This window comes from Leptonychotes weddellii, chromosome 11 (assembly GCF_054177405.1).
Source record: "Leptonychotes weddellii isolate Sample4059 chromosome 11, ASM5417740v2, whole genome shotgun sequence".
In the NCBI taxonomy this organism is placed as follows: Eukaryota; Metazoa; Chordata; class Mammalia; order Carnivora; family Phocidae; genus Leptonychotes; species Leptonychotes weddellii.
In genome coordinates this window covers 64,334,053-64,357,125 of record NC_138379.1, presented here as the reverse complement: position 1 = coordinate 64,357,125, position 23,073 = coordinate 64,334,053, and the positions used below count along the sequence as shown (strand labels likewise).

At 40.0% G+C, this 23,073-nt stretch overlaps 1 long non-coding RNA gene across 1 annotated transcript; it reads right to left on the bottom strand.

Moving 5' to 3' along the window:
- Window positions 1-20,813: 20,813 nt before the first annotated feature.
- Window positions 20,814-22,268, bottom strand: LOC145716068 (uncharacterized). The gene is made up of 2 exons (XR_014138398.1): window positions 22,197-22,268; window positions 20,814-21,358 (listed from the first exon to the last, which is right to left on the bottom strand). It is a non-coding gene; the product is annotated as an uncharacterized LOC145716068 (long non-coding RNA).
- Window positions 22,269-23,073: the final 805 nt, after the last annotated feature.

Sequence of the window (23,073 nt, the reverse complement as noted above, 5' to 3'; positions counted from 1 at the left end):
AAGACTTCCTGGAGAAAAGAATATGAAAAAAAGATGTGGCTTTCATTTTGTGTTCCTATTTTTCTGGGTACTCAGATCACAGAAGCATGTCAGGTTTGGGCGTGGAGACTGTTGCGTGAAGCAGATATCACCATATACTCCTTTCAATACTTGCTGGGAATTAGTACATCTGAATGGGGTTTTTCACATGTTTAATGGGACTGAAATGTTGGGGGACCACAGACTATTTGCATTTTATAGCAACAATAGTTCTTATTATCTATCTAGATGAAAAATTTGATTTTTATGTTGTTTCAGAACAAGATAGAAGTGAAATTTTATAATTTACGTACCTATTTCCATGTCTCTTGGATGGTTCCAGCACATTTCCAACATTTGAAATATCTTTTGGTCTGAAATGTGGTGGAGGTTGGGGAGAGAGGTTGGAATTTGAGAAGCGCAGTAATAGCTTTAAAGAAGAAATTGCTCCCCCTCATGCTCTCTCAGCCTATTTAGTGAAGCGATTTGGACTGCATTTTGCTTTTAGCTCCACTCTTGTGTAGGTAAAGAAATTACTGCATGAGCTAACCCTTGGCCCCCAGCCCCGGGCTATCATGCCAGTAAATCTATGATAGTAGAGTCAGCACACCAAGTATCTTTATCTTTATTCTAATCTCAAAATGAACTGGACTCAGAAAAATTTCTTTGTCCATATTATATCCTTTCCATATCTTTATTCTTAACCTTTCAAGCTAGTGAACCTTCCTCTGAGGCACTTCTTTTGTCAGGTTGGGGAGGGCAAGAGAAGAGAGGAAAAGGGGAAGAAGGAAAAGAAATTAAAATCTGCCCTAACATCCTCAGATGGGACTGCCTTTTTCCCATGGGGTCAGGGGCAGGCAAGACCCACTGGACAATATTGTATGAGTATATGTGGATCTTTCCAAGCATGTTTTTTTGTACTATATCCATAAGGAAGCACAGCAAATATTTGTTATGGCCTTGAGCAAAATACAAGCCAGAGCCCTTTTAATGATGTTCCCTGTGCTTCAGGACCCTCTGCAATATCTCTGGCCTGAAGTTTCCCTTGCTGGAGTTGGCGGTTTGTCCTGCATAACAGCCCTACAACCCTCGCCCTTGTTCTCTCTCAAGCAAATGTGCCGGACAGCATGTTTGCTTTGCCCACAGCCTCCCCACAGGACAGCAGCTCTGGTTCTTTGCTCAATTCAAGCAACTTAAATGAAACTCGAGCACTCAGCAGAGCCCCACAGAGCAGCACAAGAGCATTCTGGTTGGGGTCCTAGCCTGGCCCCTCCCTCAGCTCCCCACGCTCACCCCTCCCCACTGGCAGCTGCAATGGAAATGCCCAATGGGAGCTGTGAACTCTCCTTTATTCGCAGTTCTGGCTTGGAATCAAGTTGCTGACACCAGTGACACCTCTCCTGAGGGAAGCACTTGGAAGCAGTTGGCACTGGTCTGCCTGAGGAGATACCATTACATGTCCTTTAAAAAGTTGAGACAATAAAAGATCATGTCTGATTGGGGAGGTGGGACCTGAAGGGCATTAAAAGTGAGGGATGATTAAAATGGCTGGAGAAGATAAGGGAAGAAAAACTTGGATAGGGATGGAGAGACTCAGGTCAGGAGTAATCTTCCATGATACTCCATGTGGCTAAGGCACCCCACACGGTAACTCCTGCCAAAGCACTTGTCCTCAGGACTGTAATCTACATCTAGACCAAAAGGTGAACTCCTCAGGCTTACCAGTTCAACTTCATATGGGCTTACCCAGCATAAGTATATCACTGAAAAAGTACTTAATGCTTGTTGACATGAACTGAAGTGTCAGCATGAGCAAAGCTCATCAGGGACAAGAGAGAATAAGACAGGGGAGAAATGCGGATGAGGCTGGAGGGGAAGTGGGTATTTTGTCTTCCTGCAGGTCTTGTAGCTGAACATTTTGGGTAGTCAGCAAAGACTTCTGAGAACCTTTGCGTAGGCTCTGCTTTAGGTGCAGGAGGTAAGATGGCAAATGTGACCTTACTAACTTCCTCCTCCTCTTCTCCGTACTTATTTCCTGAGCACATGGAAGCCAGGAGACTCTCCCATCTATCCACCACCAAACTGATCACGCTGCCTGCATTCAGACCCACATATTCTGTCCACTTTCCTGTTACATGCAGAAATGATTTCGGCTGCTACAGGGCCAGGCTGTCCTCTTGGCACTGGTTCCTATCTTTTTTCATTCACTTAAGGACTTTGCTCCTGCAAAGATCCTGAAATTATCCCCCCTTTCTCCCACATTGAAAGTTTCTCCCTGTAAAGAATCATTCTCATCCACATAGAAATTGCTTTATTACCTCCCATCTTAGCTGTTGATCCATTTCTTTGTCTTTGTTTATAGCAAAGCTCTTCAAAAGAGATATGATATATGATATGATATGATATGATATATCTGTATCTATCTCCTAACCTCCTATATTCTCTTTAACATTTGTTCTCCAAACTCTATTGAAAATGCTCTGGTTAGTGTCATCAATGATTTCCATCTCGCCAAAACCAACAATCTGATCATATCATACCTTGCCCAATTTTTAAACCACTCTGTTCATCTTCGCTGTTCTTCAAAGCTCTTTCCCCTTGCCCACTTGTTACTTTCTTTCCTGAAACCTGTTTCCCTCAGACCTTCACCAGGCTCTCTCCCTCACTTCAATAGAAATTGTGCTCAGAGAAGCCACCTTGATGTCCTAGTGGAAAATAACATCTGTCACCATCCCCTGTGTCATCCTCAACCATCAATGCTGAAATTATGTATTTATTTGCAAACTAGTTTATATATGATTCCTAGTAGACTCCAAGAGCTTAGGGACTTTGTCAGTCTTGTCCCTTCTGTATCCCCAGCACCCAGACTACAGTCAGCCTTCAATGAATAGTTGCTGAACGATGAATGAATAAAGGCACAACCCTGCCCCTAAGGAGCTCATGGGGAGCTTGGGGATAGTGATGATGATGACTACATAATACTAAGTGTTGTATATATACACAGATATCTAACCATTTAATCTTCCCAATAACTATATGAAGTTCAGAAGTAGGTGGTATTATGTCCACTTTATAGACAAGGAGACAGAGGCTTTAGAAGTATTCCATAACCTATAGAGGATTATACAGCTGGTCAGCACGAAGAGCTGCAACTCAAGTACATTTGAGTCCAGAGCCATTCTCTTCAGCCTTGAGCTTTTTTGACCTTGCAGTCTGACAGCATGTGAAAAAGTCACCCCATCTGTTCAGGTTGCCTTAATGTGGATATGGCAGTTCCGCCTACTTGTGAACAGTGAACACCCGTTTATGCTCGCTTAGTTGAAAAGAGTGCTGACTCGACTCATTTTGCTATAAAAGCAGTCTCTGTGCTACAAGCCAAAATACACAGGGTTGGTAAATATTTTGTACTTGGTTACAAGCAAGGACCAAATCCAATTAATGTTGGCTCAGTGTGATATGGTTGTTCACTAGTTTTAGGAAATATGTAGGTAGGTTCAATTCCAATGTGAAGACATTCCTTGGTCATGTTTCAGCTGAGTGTCTGAGGAAATTAAAACCTTTGGATCCATTTGGGCTTGTTTCTGAGTTCAGCACAGTTTGTCCCCTGTCATGGTTTATAGTCAGGTTTGGTGCACGGCCCTGGCTCTTGGATTCCACGGTCTGGTTTCCTCTTGGCCTATAACCTATCCTGGAGAATGTGGAAAAGCCCCAGGAAAGCTCTGCCCAAGATTGTGTGTGTGGAAGTGATCTTAACCTGGATCAAGCCAAGATGATAGCCTTCTTCCTGACCAGCCACGTATGTAATTTTAACATTTCTAGCAACCACATTAAAAAAATAAAAAGAAACTGGTGACATTAATTTTAATAATAGATTTTATTTAATGCAGTATGCCCAAAATATTATTATTTCAACATGAAATCTATATAAAGAATTATTCAACCTGGTCTGTATTTTACACTTACAGCACATCTCAAATTAGATCAGCTCCATTTCAAGTAGCCACATGTGGCTAGTGACTACAGTATTGGACCGTGTATCTCCAGAGAGTAAAAATGGATTTTTATTTTTTTCTTGATAAAAATGTAATTATTATTAACTCTGAATATGCCAGACACCTGACATCTTTGCTTGGGAAGGGAGGTTAAAATCTGCATAGTTTTATTATTCACTGATACTTGAATCTTTTCAAAAGTATCCCCTCTAAGAAGTCATTCAATATCTGCTTACGCAGTAATAGGGAACTCATCCCTCTGAAGTAACTTATTCCATCTCTAGCCATCTCTTATTATTATAAAATTATCCTTTTTATTGAGCTGGAAATTGTCCCATTAGTATTTCTTTTGTGATTCAACACTTCTGAGCCAGAGTGAATCTGATTGCATTCATGTGACTGTTTTTATATTTGAAGATGGCTAGCATGTCTTGTTAGGTCAATCTTCTCCAAATAAATTGCTTTATTGCTTCCATCATTACTCCTGATGGTTTCAAATCTTCTCAACATCCTGTCTCATGAACAGGTTCCAGATTATCAATGTCTCTCTTAGAGTGTAATACCCAGATTTGAACATAATATCCACGTGTGGGCCCACCCCAAATAGAGTGAGACTCTGAACTCTCAATCCTCCATATTATACTTCTACTACACAATGATCACAATTCACTGCTGACTATACTGAGCACCTTGGCCACAAAACACTGAAATGTGGTTCTTGTGCACAACCTCCTCATGTTTTTATGTGTACAGTTATACCTGGACCCAAGGGGATACCATAAAATGGGCATGGCCCATGTATCACCAACTCTGGAGAGCTGGGGAGAATAAAAGTGAGGAAAGTGACTCAAGGGATGATATGAGAAAATTTTTTAAATTATTGTTCTTTCTTTTGTCTTTATAATCTGAAATACCAAGATATTTTTGACTACATTATCCAGTGTACTAATGAGCTCTTTCAGCTAACTACTCATCATTAGTACATGTTGATGAGTAAGTTTTTATAATTTCATACAAGTTGTCAGTAAAAATATTGAGCATGTTATATCCCAACACAAAGTCTTAAACATTAGGGCTTCACTAAGTGGTACCTTTTGGGTACGTGTGTTCGACCAGTTTAAAACTACCTAATTTCCATTAAACTGGTCTGTATTTCTCCATTGTTATTTCCAGGCCTTACAACATATTTTGTCACTTTCCTGGGACTGTCTTTTCCCCAGCTTTGCCTGGAAAATTTCTGCTCATTCTTTGTGTTTTATTTTAATTGCCACCACTTGTTTCACGTTAGGTACCATTTCTGTGGGCTCCTACAGTGTTGTATACTGCCCTTCTCATAGCAATGACCACACTTCTTCATGATTTTCTGTGTATCTGTCTATATCTACTGCTAGATTGTAAACTGTGTTGGGAAAGGGATTAACACTGTTATATCCTAAGTGTCTAGCACAGTATAAAGTAGATGTTCAGTAAATACATTTTGATTAAATGAATACATCCTCATGACCACATGTGGAAGTAATTATTATCATCCTCATTTTACAGATGAGGCCATTGAAACTCAGGGGACTTAGTAAGCTTATTAAGGCACAGAGTGGCTGGTGAAGATGTGGTTGAAGGGCCACGATTCTGATCTGGATCTAATGCTCTCATTATAAAACCAATTACATATTCCTTCGATATACTCCTGGATGTCTGAAATTCCAAATGATTGTTTTTCCTGGAGATAAGACTTAAAATATGAGTAAGAGAAAGAGAGAAGGCACACTACACTGACCTTTGGTAACACTAAAGTATTAAATACTGATGCGAGATGATCTCGCAGCAATAGATTATGACTTGAAGGGAGAGTGAACCTACTTTTCTTGTCATGCAAGTTTACAAATCACTTTTTGTCAGTCCCTCAGTTTCCCTTAGTAAATGCTTGCTGATTATTTCACTCCCAAGTAGTTAGAGGCCCAAGGTGTCCATGTTTTGTTCTTTTTCCTGTGAACCACCATATTCATACATTATTTATATTAAATAGCATTAATTGTTTTTCTGCTTATAAAAATTAGACAGGTTTATTGAGAAATTCTGAAAAAATATTTTTTAAATCATGCAGAAAAAAATTTATACCTAACCACATATGCCTTTTTTCTTTTACAAATAATTATGCAGTTTCTCTAATTTAGGATCAATTGCTACATGTTCTTTTTTTACTTAATACATTGAGAATTTTCCTATGTCATTAAATATTCTCTGCTATGAGATTTACCCTATATATGTTCCATAAATACATCTAATCAATTTCTTTTTGTAGATATGTAGGGTTATTTCCAGTTTTAGTCTCTATAAATAATATGGCAGTACTTATCCTTGGACATTAATCTTTGCACACATGACTGATTATGGAGAGATTTTTTTTCCTTATCTAATTGGTCATATGCTGTGCCGGCCTTATTAGGATAAGAACTCCCCAGAACTGGGCCCTCACTTTAAAGTGCTTATAGGATTTTGACCCTTGGCAGTAATCAGATTGAAGCAAGGATTAAAATTTCTGACTCCTGAATATCTAGATTAGATTTGGCTGCTTGGGGCTCCTTCATTGCTCTCCCCATTTTCCTGGGAGCTGAGCTCCAGGGTGGGGCTGAGAGGCCTCCCTGTTTTCAAGCTGGACTCCTCATCTCTGCCAGAAGCACCACCCCGTGCCACAATGCCAAACTAAGGAAGAAGAGTTAGTTTTGAGAATGAAGACAAGCGGAGGTCATCTCTGTCCCAAAGGCAGAGTGAGAGAGAGAGAGAGAGAGAAAGCCCAAGTGAGCAAATAAGCAATATGCATATATACCCTCTTTTGAGTCTTTTCTTTTTCTTTTTCTTTTCTTTTCTCTCTCTCTTTTTTTTTTTAACCCAAGGAAGGAAAGAAAAGCAACTGCCTCAATTAATACAGCCCTGGGAGCAGACTGAGTGAGCCTGATCTGAACCATTAGCTTGTCACTCTGCTGCCATTCTGACCCTTGTAGGGTCCAAGAAAATGCATGGATGAACTCACTGGGTTGAACAACATGCTCAGTGTCTTGAGAACAAACAGACTTTTCTTTGGTGTTAGTTACAAACATCTTTTCTTTCCACTTATTCAGTTCAGTTCTCCAAAAAGCAAGGGCTAATCTCCTGTGAAAGTTCAGGGGAAAGGCATGACACAGCTCCAAGCTGCCTTAGCCACATGCCTAGGGAAGGCAGCTCTTAGCCTTGGAGGGGCTCTGACTCTGTCCTGGCCCACCTTGCCCTGTGTCTGGGAGAACAGTTATTGTTTGGAGCCTTAGTTTTCTCATCTGCAGAATGGAAATAGGAGAGGTCCATCCAATTAACTACACTAAATTTAGAGTTCTTTTATTTTGGGTGGATTCATTCATATATATATATATATATTTAGCAGTGATTTATGCCATGCACCAAGCTGGATACTGAGGATACAATGGCACATTTCTGCCTTTGAAGAACCTCGTTAGTGGGACTCCCAGACAGTAAATGCGTAATTACAATGCAATATTAAAGGGACTGTGACAGGAGAAGTACAAGTGATGATAGCACTTAGCATGGCCAGTAATGCAGGCTTGGGTAGGAAATATTCAGGAAAGGCATCCTTATGAAGTTGGTATTGACACTGAATCCTCATGGGTGAGTGAGTTAGCTAGTCAAGAGGCAGGGATGGTTACAAGAACTTACAATCTAGAGAGAGGCTGGTTCCTTTGGAAAACAAGAGAGGTGGGCATGTATGAATGAAGCACTCTGGGAACTGGTAAGATAATGATCAAAAGGGCTGGAGCCAGAAGAGGCAGAGCTAACTGGACTGGGCTGACTTTAATGTATGCATAATTTTTTGGATAATTTTATTTACCAGGAAAATCTGTGTTATAACACATGATCAGAGATTACAATAAAGATATTAGGACAAAATCCATATGCTCAACTTTTCTTATATGTTACCTTTCCTTGAACCCCAATCTTTACCATTTTATGATTCTCATCAGACATACCTTACTTCTTTCTGTCCTTAACTGTATGTCTGAACCTTTTCAATATTATCACTATACCCCAATGACATTGAAAAATGTTATAGAGGAGAATGTGGTTTGTATGCCTCTATGTGCAACCCCTACAATTTGGGGGCAATTTACAAATCACAGCATACCAAAGAGCAGCATGTTACAAGGAGGACATTCTAGTGCAGAGATAAAGAGACTTTCCCAAGGTCACATGGTTCCTGAGCAATGCTTGCTCAGCACCCACTCCACACCCAAGCCCAGACACAGTACCTGATAATTGGGCATGTGGTAATCTTGTAGAAAACATGTACTGGTTCCTTAATTGAAGAATATGTTGGTATACTTGAGATAGGCTGACAATCCAGACATATCCATCCAGACACGATCTATTCAGAGTAGGTCTGTTGAAAGGCAAAGAGAGAGCCCAGGATAGATGAAGGTATGTGGTTATTAATGTTTTTAGTTTGATTAAGTAAGATCAGAAATTTTAATATTGCCAAGAGGTTATTAAAATTAAAGAATGACTTCATTTTAAAGAACCACACAATACTTTCTCTTGATCATTACATTCTTTCTAATCAAGTAATTTCTCTCCTTGAGGAAAGCATTTGGGAACAGTGACTGCTACAGTAGATTTGGTCTCTGAGCTTCAGATTCTATGTCACCTGTCAGCTTGTGTGCTCTTTGCAGACTAGGAAGGGCAAGAAATGACAACTTTATTTTAAAAGCTGTTTCTCCTGGATAGAACTCAATCCACACGTGCATCCACAAGCACACACACAGGGACTGTTAAATAGCTTCAAAGCGTTTGTGCACTTTGCTCCATCATTCAGTCTCTCTTTCTTGTATCTTCCTTCTCTCACTGTCATCTGACTATATAAAACTTAGAAATATGCTCTAGTATCACCATCCTGGGTCAGTGTTCCCTTGAATCCTCTAGCTACTTTCTAATTGCTACTCGACTGTCTCATCCAGAGTTCCAGAATGGAGCCACTCCTCAGCTCATTGTAATCCAGCTTGTACACCCAGTGTAAAACTTGACAACTACTCCATTTCCTCACCTGCTACACTCAGTAAAACTTCTAGCCAGCCCATTTTACTCCTAATGCTTTCTTGAATTCATTGCTCTTTCTTGTCTTCCCCTCTGCCACTGTCTTAATTCAGGTTCTCATCATCTCTTGACTGGACAATTATAAAAGTTTCTAGCCATCTCCCTATAATGCTGCTTGACAGTCGTTGGACAGTTGGAATCATTTGGATCTTGTGTATTTTGTCAACAGTCATAAAACCCTGTTATACTCCTGGTGTCCAGGCCAAGGTAATAACAGCCCTGTTTAATATGTGACTATAAAGTAATAAGGGAGGTTCTTTAAGATAGTCATGTTAGCTCAAATTTAATTAATTCAGCAAATATTTATTAACCACCTATTATGTGCCAGGACTGATCTAGAGCTGGGAATACAGTGGTGAAGAAGACAAAGATCACTACATTTGTATCTTTGGGGTAAATACCCAGTAGTGCAATCGCTAGGTCATAGGGTAGCTCTATTTTCAACTTTTTGAGGAACCTCAACTTGAAGGTCAACTCATTTTCAACCAAGCAGGAAAGAATATCCAATGGGAAAAAGACAGTCTCTTCAATAAATGGTATTGGGAAAATTGGACAGCCACATGCAGAATAATGAAACTGGACCATTTCCTTATACCATAACAAAAATAGACTCAAAATGGATGAAAGACCTAACTGTAAGACAGGAATCCATCAAAATCCTAGAGGAGAACACAGGCAACAACCTCTTCAACCTTGGCCTCAGCAACTTCTTGCTAGACACTCTCCAAAGGCAAGGGAAACAAAGGCAAAAATGAACTACTGGGACTTCATCAAGATAAAAAACTTTTGCACAACAAAGGAAACAGTCGACAGAACCAAAAGACAGCCGACAGAATGGGAGAAGATATTTGCAAATGTCTTATCAGAGAAAGGGCTAGTATCCAAAACCTATAAAGAACTTATCAAACTCAACACCTAGAGAACAAATAATCCAATCAAAAAATGTGCAGAAGACATGAACAGACACTTCTCCAAAGAAGACATACAAATAGCCAAGAGACACATGAAAAAATGCTCCACATACTTGGCATCAGGGAAATCCAAATCAAAATCTCAATGAGATACCACCTCACACCAGTCAGAATGGCTAAAATTAACAAGTCAGGAAAGGACAGATGTTGGTGGGGATGCAGAGAAAAGGGAACCCTCCTGCACTGTTGGTGAGAATGCAAGCTGGTGCAGCCACTCTGGAAAAGAGTATGGAGGTCCCTCAAAAAGTTGAAAATAGAGCTACTGTCCGACCCAGCAATTGCACTACTGGGTATTTACCCCAAAGATACAAATGTAGTGATCCGAAGGGGCATGTGCACCCCAATGTTTATAGCAGCAATGTCCACAATCACCAAACTATGGAAAGAGCCCAGATGTCCATCGACAGATGAATGGATAAAGAAGATGTGGTATATATATATACAATGGAATACTACTCAGCCATCAAAAAATGAAATATTGCCATTTGCAACAATGTGGATGGAACTAGAGGGTATTATGCGAAGCGAAATAAGTCAACTAGAGAAAGACAATTATCATATGATGTCACTCATATGTGGAATTTAAGAAACAAAAACAGAAGATCATAGGGGAAGAGAGGGAAAAATAAAACAAGACTAAATCAGAGAGGGAGACAAACCATAAGAGACTCTTAATCATAGGAAACAAACTGAGGGTTTTTGGAAGGGAGGTGGGTGAGGAGATGGGGTAACTGGGTGTTGGGCAGTAAGGAAGGCACGTGATGTAATGAGCACTGGGTATTATCTAAGACTGACGAACCACTGACCTCTACCTCTGAAACTAATAATACATTATGTTAATTAATTGAATTTAAATTTTAAAAAAGACAAAAAACAAATAATCTCCAAGGTTAAAGTAAATAGAGATTCTTAAACATATTTCTTTGCTGTTGTTTTGGTCTCACTAGGCTGGGTAGGTCTGGTCTATCTGTGGATATTTGTATGAGGGACACACACTAAAATAAGAAACAGGTCCAGGGTAGTTAGTTCCCCTAGAAATACACATGGACTTGAAACCAAAGTGGATAATTGCTGTGCAGGAACATGTTTTGAGTTTTGCCTCTCCAAGAACCTTTGAAAAATAGGACACAGTGTGTAGCCAAATCCTCAACACCCCTGGGTTCTCACATCTCTACTAATCCCATCCAGATACATTGACTTTCACATAGTGGATTTCTGGTTCCAAGACTTGTCCCGGATGAAAACAACTTCTAGAGAGAATTGCTCTTCAGTGAGCAGCAGCCTGCCCGATACTCCCACAGCTTCACAGTCACCCCAGAAATTTTAGGCTTGACCTTCAACCTTCCTGTTTCAAAAATACTCACTTTATTTAAATGTATGATGAGTCTACCTACTGAGAAAGCCTGGGATCAGCCGGGCTTGAATCCCAGCTCTGTCACTCACCAGACATGTGACTGTCACCAAATTACTTAATCTCTGAGCCTGTTTCCATATAAGTAAAAGGAAGTTAATACTAGTGTCTGCTTACAGGGTCATTGCAAGCATTAGACAAGCTGATGCAAGTAAACACTCATCAAAGTTCTGACACATACAGCCTCCCAATGAATTAATGAATGCTAGTTGTTCCTATTATTATTATATCCTCCCCTTCTCTGCTCTCTCAATAGAAAATTACCAGACTGGAGTGACTGAAATCGCCTCCAGATTGCCTGACTTTGTTCAGAGACATTGGATTGGTCACGATTGCCCTGGAAACCTATTATCTTGCTTCTTTTCTTTAGAGGAAAGTGCCAAACCAACGCTTGGTGTAAACTGTGAGGGGATCAATATTGTAGAGGAAAAAAAATATGTATCCCAGTTTTGGTTTTTTTTTCTAGTTCATGACCTGCCCCATTTTCTTGTGATTTCTACTTTTACCTTGTCAGATACAGACTTCTGTAGTTACAGGACCATATTTTCTAAACTACAAAGAAGAATCCATGGTCTCACAAATATAAGTGTTTTCAAGTGGGCAACATGACTCAGTATTTTAAATTGGGACTTCTCTAGACAAAATGTAGGACATATGGTGACCATACCCATAGTTCTCAAAGCCAGATGCTGACTGGCTCCAAGAGAAGAAAACCAAAACAATCAGAAACCTCTTCTATTTGCCAAAGCAAATCTTGTGTCTCTCCCAATGTTATTCCTGTAGATATCTTTGTTTGAATTGGGTCTGTTCACCAGTTCCATTTCTGCTACCATCTCTGGGGATAAGGGAAAGAAAACACCTTCATGTTCACTCATGTGAGCAAGGATTTCTTTTTTGGGTGGATTATAGAGCAAAGGAAATTGGAAAACCTTTTTTTATTTTATTTTATTCTTAAGGTCCCTCCCCCCCTTTTTTTTTCCAGTTACAGAGTCTTCTGCTACAGCTTTTCCATCTGATCCCTCACTAAATAATAACAATCATAATAACAATAACATTAATAATAGTAAAAGTTACTATTATTAAATGCGTACTGTGTAATAGGCACTTACACATTTGCTCTTAAGTATGAACTTGCACAGTAGATGACATTGTCCCAGTGATTGAAGAGCATAGGAAACTTGTCCAGTTCACACAATTACTGAGTGCTAGAATTGAGATTTGAACCCCAAAATATCTAACTTACAAATTTTCTCCAATCTGTGTGTTGCCTCTCACAGACTGCCTTTCAGAAATGAGATTTAGATTCAGTGAACATACTGAGCATCTACCAGGTGCTGTGCTAAAATACTTAGTAAACTATTTCATATCCTCACAGCAACCCCATGAGATAGGAAATGCTATCACCATGTTTGAAGGCGAAATACCAAGAGGTTAAGACATTTTCCCAAGGTCGTCTAATCTGTCATTAGTGGATCCAGGAATCAAATGCACCTCCTTTGTTGTCGTTGTTCTTTTGATTGCAAGTTCAAAACTCTTTCTAAATCCTGATATGGCCTCTGGTAACAGAAGTACAAAATGGAATATATTTAGAAACTTGAACACTGGAAGGATATTGAATGAAGAAAGCAGGCATGAGGGGAGGGGTCCAATTCCTTCACAGAGACCTACCCCTTAGGATGAATGAATTTATCTTTGGTAGGTCCTGGGTACAGAGCTGGGGAGTATAGAGGAGAGCAAAAGGGACAGAAAATTCGGGAAAGGAACACCAGATACCTTCTCAGTATTACTTAAGTCAGCATGTCGAAGGCCATTGTCATTTTTTTTAAAGATTTTATTCATTTATTTGAGAGAGAATGAGCTAGAGAGAGCATGAGAGGGGGGAGGGTCAGAGGGAGAAGCAGATTTCCTGCTGAGCAGGGAGCCCGATGCGGGACTAGATCCCGGGACTCCAGGATCATGACCTGAGCTGAAGGCAGTTGCTTAACCAACTGAGCCACCCAGGCGCCCCCCAAGGCCATTGTCATTTTAAGTGATCTGCATTTTAACCAAGAATATATTTTAGAAAAAGCCTCAAGTGACTATCTGAATTTTTGAAGTAGAAACACAAAGTAGAACCAAGAAGCAGAGAAAGAAATTGGTATCAAAAGGGTAAATGTCAGAAGATAAAATAATTTTGATTTTGGTCTAAGAAACAGTACTTCTTAAGTGATTCTGCTATAAGTGAGAAAAAGAGCAAAACATTAAAAGTTAAAATCTTAAATAATTTCAAGCTGGGATTCTAGAGCTATCCCACACTTCCAGTTTATCTTCTCCAACATTCAAGTTGCTCAAGTACATTCAAACTGGTGTGGAGGAAGAGTAGGGGAAACAGTAACATGCCCGTTGTTCATTTTGACCTCAGGGTTCTTACTTTTTATTTTCTCAACCAATTCCCATCAATACCAGTTAAAAAGGTACTTAGTGCATGCTCTTCAGAGTAAATATGGAATATAGAAAAGTTAAAGATCAAAACAAAAATCTCACACAATCCCACCATCCTGACATTGTTAAGATTTTGCCATATTTCTAATTTGTTTTTCTTTCTTTTTTTTAAAAGATTTTATTTATTTATTTATTTATTTATTTATTTATTTATTTATGTGAGACTGAGAGAGATCACAGAGGGAGAGGGAGAACCAGAATTGCCGCTGGGCAGAGAGCCCAATGTGGGACTCGATCCCAGGGCCCTGAAATCATGACCTGAGCCAAAGGCAGGGGCTCACCCGACTGAGCCACCCAGGTGCCCCTGTTTTTCTCTCTTTGATTCCAAAATTGAGACTATTAAAAATATGCCTTTTTTACTGAAAGCATATCATAAGCATTTTCCCATGTCAATAGTGTTTGAGGACATGGATTTTAATCATAGTAATAAACATGCATCTACATAATGTAGTGTATTTAAGCAATCCTCTGTTGTTGGATATTTAGATCAATTTCAGATTTTCACCATTATAAACGTGCTGTTCATCTTTGTGCGTAATCAGTCCATGACCTGTACCTCTTTTAGCATACCCTGTGTTTGGTGTTTCTCAGCTTTTTTTCCCCCTCACAGACATGACTGATGGTATTCATATGTGAGACTTCTCATAGAGTTATGACTTAGACTTACCTAAGCTTATATCCAATTTCTAGTGTTTTAATTAAATGTAATAACTTTAACATTTTTCTTCCCCTCAAGAAAGCATAGAAGAGTGGTGCAAAGGATTTCCATGAGTCCGCTATATTTTATAAAATAACACTGTTTAAATTTCAGTACTTTATTAGTAGTATAATTTATTTCAAGCATATCTTATAGTTGATTGTACCACCTAAATGGAGAAATACTGTTTAGCTGGACTTAGCAAGCACCCTGTACTCCCTAAATGACTTCGCATGCATTTTCTCATTGAAGACACCATATATAGCTATGATTTCTTTCTGTCTTTAGGAATCAACGGACTCATAGTAGTAAGTTGTAAGCTGTAGACAGAATTAGGTCTTCATTTTGAGAAGGGAGTAGTGTAAGCTTGGGAAAGGCTGAGTAAATGTAAATGGATACTTCTTATCCATCCCCATTCCACCCTTAGACAGAGATTCTGATGCTGTTTTCCTGGAGGTGCCCCTTTCCCATTGTCCCTGACTCTAAGCTACTGCAATATTCTAACCAAGCCTTTTTGTTCTCTCAGGTCAACATCTGGGGTCTGAGATTCTAGCTAATTCAGCTACCTACCTCTTCAGCTTTGAGTAAGGCCAAGATGGATTTTAGGTTGGGAGACATATGACCATTTAAGAGAACCGAAGAGTAGATGAGTTGTGGCACATGGGTGGTAAATTGATATTCTCTCCTCCAGGAAAGGCATTCTAATTGGAATATTTGTAGGATGTGACCTTTCCACAGTCGAGAAGAGCACTATCATCTAGGTGTGGTACTGGGAAACCAGCCCATTTTGATGGGTCTGAATATTGCATCTTAGAATAATCTAATCATAGGTAAAAAGCATTTGCCTGCTGGAAGCTTTTTAATGCTGTATTAGTTGACCCCTTTGGCTGCAATGATAGCACTAACTCTTGAAGTAATATTTTAAAGGGAATTAATTTTGTTCATTAAATCAAAGAAATTGTATAACAACCAAATTATGGGAAGGACAGGGATGCAACCGGACGAGGAAACAATTAGACCCTAGAGACATAGATCATGTCAGAACTCTCTCTCCTTCTCTCCAGCTCTCCTGCCTTCTTTCTCCTCCTCTCTCTCCAACTCTCTTTTTTAAAAAGGTTTTATTTATTTATTTGACGGAGAGAGACACAGCGAGAGAGGGAACACAAGCAGGGGGAGTGGGAGAGGGAGAAGCAGGTTTCCTGCCCAGCAGGGAGCCTGATGTGGGGCTCGATTCCAGGACCCTGGTATCATGACCCAAGCCAAAGGCAGACACTTAACGACTGAGCCACCCAGGCACCCCCCTCTCTCCAGTTCTTACTTGGGCTTCTTTCCTCACAGGAACCTCATTCTGTGTCATTGCAAATTAGTTTAGCTGAAAACATGAGACAGAGTGGTATTGGTACTTGCAGGTTTTATATTTACAGTTTCTACCTCTCAGGAGGACTGCCAGACTATTCTACCACCTCAAGTCCAAAAGCATAGGGAAAAGATTCATTGGCTAGTTTGGGTCAGGTGTTCATGCAAGGACAAATAAATTGTGAGCAAGGAGATGCCATAAGAAATATGTTGAAGGAATTGAAAAGGAAACTTTCTCCTAGAAGTGTTTACTTAATCAGGCTGCATGGAAGCCTTCTATTTTCAAATATTTTGCTGAAAAAAGGAGGAGAAAGGGGGTTGAAAGTGGAGGAAAGGGGAAAGGAAAGAGAGTATTATATGATCCACATTCCAATCACTTATTTTTCCTGTGGTCATGAATCTCTTTCTTCCCTTAACTTTCTTGCACTGAGTTTCACAGAGAGAGACCAGAGGTCATCTTCTCTAGCTTAGGAAAGCAGGAGCGGGGTGTGTTTTGCAGGGTGTCAGTTTTCCCTGGTGAGTTCCTGCTGCAAAACAGCAGAATTGTTTGGTCTTTCCCACACCCTGGCATTCAGCTGATGGCTACCTTCTACTGCAGCAAATTGAAAATTGCACCCTAATGGGAAACATATATATAAGCAATCAAACCAAGTTTTTATTAAATGAACACAACACTGGTTGGTATTCATTTAAATAATTTTCTGGGGTCGTCTGTAGACTGTGTGTGTGTGCTAAGAGTTTGCAAAGCATGTCACACTGTTACAGAATTCTCAGCTTGCCACACAATTCTGTTTACTGCAGAATCTGGTGAACTTTGGAGGGTAGATGGGATACTCTGGCCTTCAATGTCAATTCACTGGGGCATGTGATTATGAAAGAAGAATGGATATCCTAAAATTTATTCCTTTTTTTCTCATATAGGGCAAGGTTCCATTGTATGCCCTGATGGTCAGGAATTACCCAGAAAAGCCACAGTGTAAAGAAGCAATAGACACTGGAACAGGCACATTTACTGGTCTGCCCCATTTATACCTGAGGTTTCAACATGAAAAGTGGTAGTTGACATTCACGGTGTTTCCTAAAGAAGCACCTTGCCCAAGTCTATGCCAAGTCAAGTAGGTATGACCTGGATGCAGGGCCCTGATCAGCTTACTTCTGGATCTGTGTTTTGAGTTCTAGGCTAATAAAATTTCTTTGTTTTTGCTTTTACACTTGGTGGAGATATCAAACTCAAAAGGCTACAGATGCCAGGTAAGTTACATAAAAAACGTTTTTGAACAAGGGCACAGCTTTTTACCCTTCATCCCATGTTTTATCTTTCTTTGCAGTGTTTGAACATGGAAGGGACTTCACAGCATCATTTTGACAAAAACCCTGGTTCATGCTCTTTCAGCTACACCATCTACTCATGGTTGGGATGCCTTTTCTGCTGTATTTCAATCCATCTCATTTGCAGGGACTGAATTTGTTAAATTCCCTGCTGAAATTCACATAGCATATGTCTATAGCACTCTTTCACTCTCCTGATCTAGCAGCACCATGAAGGGAAGAAATTACATTAATGTGGTATATATATATATTTTTTAGTAGACTTATGCTGTTTTCAAGCAATCAGCACTTTTCTTTGCTGCACGCTATCACAACATCTATTTAATAGTTTGTTTTAGAATTTTGCTGGGAATTAGTAGTGGCCTACCTTTTCTGAGATTATCCTTCTCCTTTTTAAAGTTAGGACAACATGTACCTGTAAGTTTTTGAAACCTCATTTATACTCAGTTATTAAAATGATAGTCTTACATCCTGGGCACAAAACTGGAGGGAAAGCTAAAACGTGTAAGAACAGCATCCAGACCCAGAAGGATCTTAACGAGTGAAAACAATGAACCCAATTTTGTGAAAAGCATTTTAGAAGAAATAAGCTTCCATATTTAAGCAAAAAAAGAAAAGAACTATGAAAAGAAATCAAAGATCTTGATTGTGCACTATTAAATCTGTTAGATTTAATAGATGCAGGGGAGCTCCCCAAAGATGAATCATATAACACTATTCTCAGATGTGGCCACAGAGGACAAAGAATAAGAAAGAGCCCCCTGGAGCAGAACATGGTACCAGCTAGAATGGCTGTCCAAGATCTCACCCTCTCATTTCCCTGCATGCAGGGATTCCTTGCTAATTCTGTCTAACTGTGTGGGATACGCTGTGGACTCGTAACTTTTGCATATTGTCTTACTTTCTCTCCTTTTCCAACTAGGAATTTGAATTGTGAATATCCTATTTTCCCTCCATATTGCACTCTCTTTTTTTTTTTTGAGGGGGGAATATATTACTTAATGATGGGTTATAAGTCCATGAGAAGCCACATCTGGCCCTGCCCTAAAAGAATGTTTGTCAGTTGGAGAATCTCAATTTACAGCTAGATGTAAGAACTAGCCATAACTGAGTGTTTCCTATGGCAGAGAAAGTATGTTCAGCCCGTGAGGTTCAAGGGGGACTGATTCTTCTTCCTCCACCCCCTCAGTCCCTAGGGATGGATGTTTGACTTAGGACTGATGGACCAGAATTCTCCATGCTCACAGCCACAGTGACTGGTACAACAGATATCTGTGAGAGACACATCAGCTCCATCACTTTCCACAGGGCCTTGGAACCATTGGACTCGGCTATGCCTAAACAACTCTGGGGGACTTTTCCATTAATCCGTTCTTAAAAATCAAAATAATTGAGCTGGGAGCTGTGACTTGCAACTGAAAGGTTCATGACTAATACTCAGTTTCTTATACAGGAAATATTTCCTAACACTCAGATTTGGACAAGAACGGGATGGACTAGTTTGAGTGGGAAATGCATTTACTCACTGTCCAAAGGGGAACAAATCAAAATCTCACCCAGTACTGTATCTAGCTCTAAGTGTTGTGCCATTTTCTATCAAGGCCCAATATGGCAACTCTTGGTGCTCAGAGATGTATTTCCAAGGGTTCCTAAATGAGAAAGAATGGATGGGAATGATCCTTGGGTAAACAGTCAATAGTGTGTGCCATGCCATTAAGCAGAGACTCTTATAGAGACTATCTTATACATTCTTTTAGGTCCCATTCAAAATTGATATGCCCTATTCCTATTAAATAAAAATAGAACAAAATAAACTTAAAAAAATACTTTTCCTAGTTTATTTTGCTTAAATTATATCTTTTTGCCTGTTCTGTCTCTAAGGTTGGCAGGTAGTTGCTCAAGCCCCCTTTGCCATTGGACATTAATCTATCATCACATTATAAAGAAGTGTTGAAAATTTCAAGCTCGATATAAATTGATATAGCATGAATTTATCTGATTTGGGTGAGAATTACTGCCATAGAGTACAAATTTTTGTTGTGAGGCATCTGTGTAAAGACATTTTAATTCCTGGAGCAACTTAGACAGCAAGAGGTTGAACATTTCCTTCTGTTACTCTTTTATAAAATAATAGTCATAGTGCCTGTGGCTTGTGAAGTTTTATGGGAAGTCATGAAGAGAAGCTGTAGTATGAAAGGATGCTTATTAAAATGCTACATACATTATGTATGAATCTGCACTTTTTTTGACCTCCTCTCCTGGAACCGTCCCAATCCAGATTACCCCAGGCTGCGCTGTGAAACTCGGAGAAAACTGCAAGCCTTTTTAATTGGGGCATTAGGAAGTTTCAAAACACCAGTTCAAGAAAGCCTCTCAAGGCTTTAAGTTTCTCAAAATATATAAGCCAAGTTTTTGTGCGAATGCCATCTTCTACCCTTAGAAAGACAGCTGCAGTCAACATTGGGTATGTCAGGCTGGCGGCCTGTCAAAAGCAGGGATTGAAAGCCTTATTTTAGAGTCTTTATGGAACCAGCAAAATTAGGAAAATAATACATGTGTGGTAGAGGGTTCTGCTTTTGGATTTACAAACTGTAGATTCTCCACTTATTAGCCTTAACAGACATAAATGAATAGGTGGTTGGTATAAAGGGAAGATAGAAGTAACATGGAAAGAACAGATGCTTTTTTCAGGCACATTTAGAATTCTCAGAACCAGCTGGTTTGGAATTCTGGAAGGAGCCTTAATCTTTTGATCTGGTGAAAGGCATCTTTGCAGCTTGAAAGGCAGAGAGACAAAAGGGGCCTCACGTCTTCTCTAATAGCTGAAAGCTCCCATTTGGTGAGAAGGGGATGGTTTAAATCAGGCATGCAAAAATAAATTACTGAACCACCCACCTCTTCTCCTACTCAACTGCCTGAGCCAGGAGTTCAGGCTGGCAAGCACTCGTACCCCCCACCACTCAGAGAAGATGCAACTACAGTAGGGATTGTTAGTAGTGGTAGAAGGGCAGTGAGGGGCCAATGTTTGTTGCATGTAAACATGCCCCACACTCGGGCAATGGGAAAATGTTTCTTGGAGACCTGATAACATATGAGTCAAAGACAAGGATCCAATCTCTGAAAATACAGTTTAGAAAAAAAGCATTTCGACTTTTCTGAAAATCCAAAAGCGTATTTGACCTCATTCCTAACATCATTATCTGCTCTTTCATCATTATTTGTCTGAATTTTTATATACAGCTTATATCCTGTTCTAGGTTAGCTTAGCAAAAGGACTCTTAGAGAAATTCATTCCATTTTTTTTTCAGTAAGAATTACTGAAAATGCCAGGCCTTATGCAAGGTAGCTGGGACAGAAATTAATCAACTCATGTCTGCCCTGAAGGAATTTAGTGTCAAAAACACAAATACAAAAATTAGTGACTGATGCTACCGGTTTTTCTCCTCTCCTTTGTCAACTCTTGCTACAAATGATAGTAAAGGAATAGAAAGAGGTATTAATCCACAGGGACAGAAACAACAGAAGAGACAGTGGCAAGTGAGCAAATTCTTGGAATAAAGAAAGCAGACAAGAGAGAAGTAGCAGATTGAGAGGAATGGAGGAAATGATAGCCCAAGGGCCTGCTGAGGAGATATAAAAGGAAGGGAGAGGTTTGCCAGCAGGTTGTGACTCATGCACATTGGGGGATGGGATGTGGGAACACTGTACATGACCACCAACCCTACTTTAAACTCATGACCACCAACCACCGCTTTGAAATTTTCAATATTGTTAGCCTTGGATGATGGCTAGAAACATACCAACTGAATTCCGTCCATTCTAGGCATGCTGGAGAAGAGACAGTAGGGAAGCAGATGAGAAAGTTCATTCACTGGATTGCATGGCAGAATGCACCTGTCTCCATTTGTATGTAAACTGAAAGTGAACTGATTGGGCTTCCATCTTCCAAGTGTCCCATGGTTGCAGCAAGCTGTAGGGTGGAAAGAGGATTGTAGAGAAACATGCTCTCTTGTTAGTGCAAAACAATTAGCTAAGTATAAATGGGAAGCAAACCAAATAGTGAGGGAGTTTCTGTTGTTTACCTCCTTTCCAATTCTGGACTGTAGTTTCCAAAGGCAACCAGAAGGCAGTTTTGCCCCAAGAATTTTCAAACCACATAAACCATTCCAAATTCCCCTTGATATGCCCCCAGCTACCCATAATTTCCCAAGAAAACAGCTCAGCTTGCTCTGCTTCTAGAAGTCATGATGTATATCAGCTTTAAATGAAAAGGTACACTCCCACCCCATGAGCCTATGGAAGACTCTGACACCCTAAGATAAAGCCCATAGTTTTGCTTTAAATTTTCCCTTGTGGTCCCAACCATAAAATGGGAAATTCAGTGAGGACTGAGAGAAGCTTGTTGGAGCTCAGGGGAGAGATGAGAACTGGAGACACAGGTTTGGAAGTCCTCTGCAAGCCAAACCATAGGGGTAGAGGGTAGCCCAGGGGTAATGGGGAGGGTAGGAAAAGATGTGGAGATGAACAAGTGGAAAGGAATTCATAAGATTGGCAAGAATATCCAGAGAACATCCAGGAGGGTGGAAACTCAATAAGAAATGGGAAAATGAAGCCAGTTGGTGCAGACAACATTTTCAAAAACTTTAGTTGTGAAGGGGAAGAGCAAGATGTCAGGGGTGTACATGTGAAATTGACTCAAGAGATAGGATGAGAAATCCTCTATCCAGTCTTCTTTTATAATACAGACTACTGACTACTGAAATACATAGATAATTTATGATAGGCTTTAACTTCTTGTTCATACTTACTTGGAAAAAACACAACTTTGTTTAAATCCAACACTCTACTTTTTTCACACCAACATTCATGGAGCTCAGCACTGCCACAGAAAAAAACACAGAATCATAGTGATAAATTTCACTTTAGTCTCATGACTATTAACCTCAAAAGAGTTCTTAGTGCTGCCCAGCAATCCGGCAAGCCCTACTTGATTCACTCTCCCTTTCTTACACATGACTGTTCCGTGCCCTCTCATCCCTCCACAGACTTCCATCCCTTTCCCCCCATCCTCACTCTCAGCTGATGACCTGGCTTCATGTTTCACCAGGGAAAGAGAAACAATTAGAAAAGAATTTCCACAGGCTCCAGACCACATCTCCCTTTTGGCATATATACCAGTTCTCTGGTTACTCTAGATGAACCGTCTAGGTTCCTGTCCAACTCCCCCTCTTGAGCTCAAGATCCCATTCCATTCAACCCAGCTCCACCTTCAAGCTTCTCAGGCTTTCTTCCAACATCAAGCATCTAAAGGGGTAAAGCTTGTCACCTCAGGGTGCCTTCTGGATTGGCATCTATTCTGACAGCTTGGTGCCCATGCTATGCCAATTGTTACCTATTTCCAATATTACCCCTGAATATGGCTCCAGTTTATTTCTGTAGCTCCATCTTGATTCATCCTCATCTGCCTATTTTAATCTCCAGCAGTGTCAGACTAGTTATATTCCACCCAAGCTATCTGGTTTCCTTCCTGTGTGCCATTACTTTTGCAGTGTCCTCTGCTTAGAATGATATTCCCTATGATCTACTTTCCCTCTAGGAGCCCACCTTCCAAACTTTTCCCCTTCATCTGGCTAATTCCTCAGCAACTGTAAGGTCGAGACCTCAATCATTCATGCACTCATTCAT